Source organism: Mastomys coucha, unplaced genomic scaffold (genome assembly GCF_008632895.1).
Source record: "Mastomys coucha isolate ucsf_1 unplaced genomic scaffold, UCSF_Mcou_1 pScaffold5, whole genome shotgun sequence".
NCBI lineage: Eukaryota > Metazoa > Chordata > Mammalia > Rodentia > Muridae > Mastomys > Mastomys coucha.
The window spans coordinates 96,796,889-96,801,323 of record NW_022196911.1 but is presented as its reverse complement, the minus strand read 5'-3'; the positions used below and the strand labels follow the sequence as shown (position 1 = coordinate 96,801,323).

Sequence of the window (4,435 nt, the reverse complement as noted above, 5' to 3'; positions counted from 1 at the left end):
CTGCCTCCCAAGTGCTGGGATTAAAGGCGTGCGCCACCACCGCCCAGCAGGTGGACGAGTTCTTAAATGACATGGCACACAAGTGGATGTCAAAAGACAACTTGTGGGAGTCTGTCTTACTCCATGTGAGTCCTGGGGACGGCACTCAGGCTTGGCCGCAAGCATCTTTACCCGTCGAGCCATTTCGCTAGCCCCCTGAGAGCCCATTCTACAGAGCTTTCAACATCCTTTTTTGTTGTTTTCGTTTTTGTTTTTAAGCCAGGGTCTTGCTACATAACCCTAGCTGTTACTCACAGAGATCTGCCAGCCTCTGCCTTCTGAGCGAGCCATCACACCTGGCTCCATCGCCTTTCCTATAATAGAATGTCCTCAACAATCAGCCTCCTGGACCGGCTTGGCTTCTCTAAGTTGCCGAGGGCACACAACTGGTCTACGCGGTTGCAGGAGTATCATATTTTTCCTTCCTCAATTCTGCATGAACAGTCCTGTTTTCTCTCTTGGAAAGCTCAGCCACACGCCTTCCCTCGCGGCACCTGGAACTGGCAGTGACGCGATAAGCAGGCCTGGACCGGCTCCGCCCCACCGACAGCCCGTTCCACCCAAAACCCAAGTGCCAGGCAGCCCTCGGCTCCTCCCTGTGCCGAGGACTACAAGTCCCGCCATCCCTCGCGCGCACTCTCCCTCCTTTCCCGCGTTAATTGTGGGTAGGATCGGAGTGCCTCCCATTGGTCTGTTCTTTCTGTCAGTCACCTGGGACTATAGAGAGGCGGGGCAGAGCTGAAGATCCGGATCCGGAGCGGCTGAAAGGCGGAAGTGGAGGCCGGAGCCTGGGACACCGCCGGGGGTGGGGGGGAAGAGGAGCGGAGTCTGTGGGAGCCCCGGCCCAAGTAACGCTGCTGCCCCGGAGCCGCGGTGAGTATGCCTGTCCCAGGGCCAGCGTCTCACTTGTGTGGAAGCCTCCCTGGGGTACCCTATCCTCCTGCCCAACCTTAGCTTAGGGGGCACTGACCCCTCCCCCGACCCGTAGCCCCCTCTCAGGGGCTCACCAGGGCGTCGGGCCAAAGGGGGAGCTCCTTTTTCCTTCGCTAACCTGTCCTTCGGGTGCCTTTGGGAGTCTTTTGAGGCTCTCCTCTGGCCTGTCCAGTCCACTTGTGGGAGAGAGGGACTCTTAAGTTCCGCTCCCCACCCCTCAGCTTTCTGAATCGAAGATTCTTTACCAGGTGTGAAGGAACCTGGCTCCCTTCTCTTTTAGGGGTGGCGGAGAGTGCTGTCGCTCCTGTTTTTCCTTTCCTGTGTTCTACTCCCCTCTGCCCCCCCCCCAATCCAACCAAAAAACCAGTTGTCCCCTGCAGCCCTGAAAGAATTTTTATCTCAATATTCTTTAGGGTGTGCGGGGTGGGGGGTCTCTGAATGAGAATGTTCTACACGCACAGAAGTGTGTTTGCGCGCTTACAGTTCCTTACTTCCTCTCGAGCTTACCAGGACCTCAGCAGAGTTTGAATTCTGGGTCACTTAGAAGCAACAGCAGCCCTCTTCTTGTGCTGCACGTTATGCCCCCAGCCCTGTCTTAAGATCTCTCAGCGTGTGTCTGTCTTCCTGCCTCTAAAGAATTTAGCTGAGCTTAGCTCAATCCCAGCGACAGCTCACAGATCTGGGAGGATCTGCCCATTCATTATCTTCTGTCTCCCCTCCTCCTTCCCCCTGCTCCAGGCTCAGCCCTGTCCTTCCAGAGCATGTGAGTGGTTTCCTTAGAGGGACTGCTGTCTGCTTATCTATAGGGAGGAGAAGAGACCAAGTATGAGTAGTGTGAAATTGAGGGACCATCTGTTAACCACCCTGGATCACACAACACTATACACGTGAGCAACAGGTCCATTCCTCACCAGAGTCTCCACTCTCCTCTTGGCTTGGACTTTTCTACAGAGCAGTTAGTCCACATCACAGTGGCAGGTATAGTTTTCAACGGTAAACCACGGTGCCAGAAAGTGCCGGTTGGTTCCCCTACTGTATTGACACAGGATCTTTGTATTTTCCTTGGGACTGGAAAGTGTGTGAAATGGCTGGTATCTCTGACCAAGCTGGAAGGTTCTCTTGTTATGTGTCCAAAGTACAGGTCAGAGACTGCCTTCCTGAGGAGTAGCTTGATTCTGAGGCCACAGCTGACCCTTGCAGTGGGGGAAGAACGGGAAAGCCATTCCGTCTTTGGGCATCTTTGATCAACTTAAGCTGCTTCTTATTACACAGAAGCTAAACATTTTGCTTTGAGATCTTTCTGACCTACTTCCGGACAGTGGCTGGTGTCCAGTCAGTATAACATTTTAAGCTAATTCTGTGATGCATTTATTTTCACTCCTTATTGGATAACCACAAACCCCTTCCTTATTAGTGGCCACAGGTAGATGAGACACAAACTCATTCCCCCCACCCCCACCCCCAGACCCCACCCGGGCTCGGAAACTCCCTCAGCTAGCCTAGTTTCTCAGATCTGTTCACCTTTGCCTCTGAGGGAGGGGACCAGTGAATCCTGCCTGCTTACAGGGATTGGTTTCTGCTAGACTTACCTTCCAAGGAGTGGACTGTGATTCCTGGGGTCCTGGCTGAAGCAAGCGAACCTTCTAATGGGCATTTCTGGCATTTGTCTGGACATCCTCTTCCCAGCTCTGACTCTAAAACATCCTTTTGCGGAGAAACTCTCTGTGAGACAGGAGGCACTAGAGTTCTGCACGATTACTCTGCAGTCACTTTTGGCTTTCAGAAATTGTAGAGGCCCAGCAGAAGGCTGTTGCCGATCTGCCAGGCTAGGGAGGGCACTCACTAGAGGAAGTCCCTCCTCTCTGAGGCTGCTCTTCACCTCCTCTGTTGCTTCTCACACCTCGTTGGCCTTTTTTGCCTGTTCACTCCAGGAGGAGTGCAAGAGCTAGTGTTCATAAGATATTAAGCCCCAGAGCTTCCAGTGCATATTCCTCACAGGTGTCCCGGAGATGGTGGTATTTGTATGCCTACCTTAGAGATGATTCTTCCGTAAGACCATACAGTTAGAAGTGGTCAGACCCAGTGTTTGGAGCTTGTGTTCAACCTTATCTTTTCTAAAAGCAGGCTCCCCTTCTAGTCTACTGTGCTTGTTAAGTGAAGGAGCCTGCAGGAAGAGTGAACAGAGACATGAGTACAGACTCTTAGTCTTCCATCTCTGGTATTTGCTTTTGCTTCCCTCTCTTTCCCAACATTCTACCCTCTTTCTTTGTCCTGGACTCCATGACAGTCAAGAATCCCAAGCCTGTACTCTTCAGGGCCTAAGAGTTTGCTGATGTCTGTGTGCCATTAATTTCTCCAAAACTTACTCATGATAACTAGAAAACGAAAGTAAAAGTGATAGCCGGAGAGGTCCCCCTGGGCAGGGTTGAAAGGCTGTGCCTTCTGATTTCCCTTTGATACCCTGCTGATTTTGAGACAGGGTCTTCCTGTGTAGCCCTGGCTGGCCTGGAACCCATAGAGGTGTGTCCGCTTATCTTTGCCTCCCAGGCCCTAGGATTAAAGATGTTCATCACCATGCTCAGCTTCAAACTCACAAATTCAAATAGAGCCCCACTAAGCAAGCATTCCTTAAAATGAACCTACATGCATTCATTTATTTTGTGTCTGGGTGTGTGCACACACACACATGCCACTGTGCACATGTAGAGAGAGAAGACAACTTGTAAGAGTCGGTTCTCTACTTCTACCAGGTGGAGCCTGGGATAGAACTCAGGTTCTATCCCAGCCTTGGTAGCAAGCACTTTCACTTGCTGAGTCATCTCACCAGCCCAGAAAGAACCTTTTTAATGGACTGAGGATATAGCTCGGTTGGTGAGTGCTTGCTTAACATGCGTGAGTCTCATCTCTCTGCACTGGATAAACCAGGTGTGTAGGCACATCTGTGGTTCCAGCATCTTGGAGACAGAGGCCAGAGGAGCAGAGTTCAGAGTCATCCTTGGCTACATAGAAAATTGGAGGCCAGCCTGGATAACAGGAGACTCTGACTCTTTGCAACCATTGCTCAGCTATCAGAAGGCCAGTGCAGGTAGAAGACATTAGAGGCTTAGACTCAAGAGACTTGAATTCCCATCCTCAGTCCCTTGCTTACTACCATTTGGGTGACTTGGGCTCATTGAACCTGTCTTTTCCATAAAATGGGAATACTAGATGTCTTACAGAGTTAGAAACAAAAGGTAAAGGAGCTAGTCAGGTGCCATGGTTAGGATAGATCCTCACCAGTGGCCTCTGCTGGGCAGGTGGGCTTGTGAAGACTTGTTATAATTCATCTCTACAATTCTAATCAGTTTCAGTGTCAAAATCTGCTATACTGGCCAGTGTTTGGATAATGTCCCGTGTTTTCTCATTTCATAGTTACTGAACAGAATTGATACAGGTTGTAGGTATTTTTTTTTTTTACAGGAGT

At 50.7% G+C, this 4,435-nt stretch overlaps 1 protein-coding gene across 1 annotated transcript in view; it reads left to right on the top strand.

Annotated features, from left to right (window-relative positions):
- Window positions 1–782: 782 nt before the first annotated feature.
- The window catches only part of Rab5c (RAB5C, member RAS oncogene family), a 22,890-nt gene continuing 19,237 nt past the window's right edge, over window positions 783–4,435 (top strand). Inside the window, exon 1 of the mRNA XM_031354066.1 lies at window positions 783–912. The gene's annotated coding sequence lies outside the window, so the exon portion shown is untranslated. The remainder of the gene's footprint in view (window positions 913–4,435) is intronic.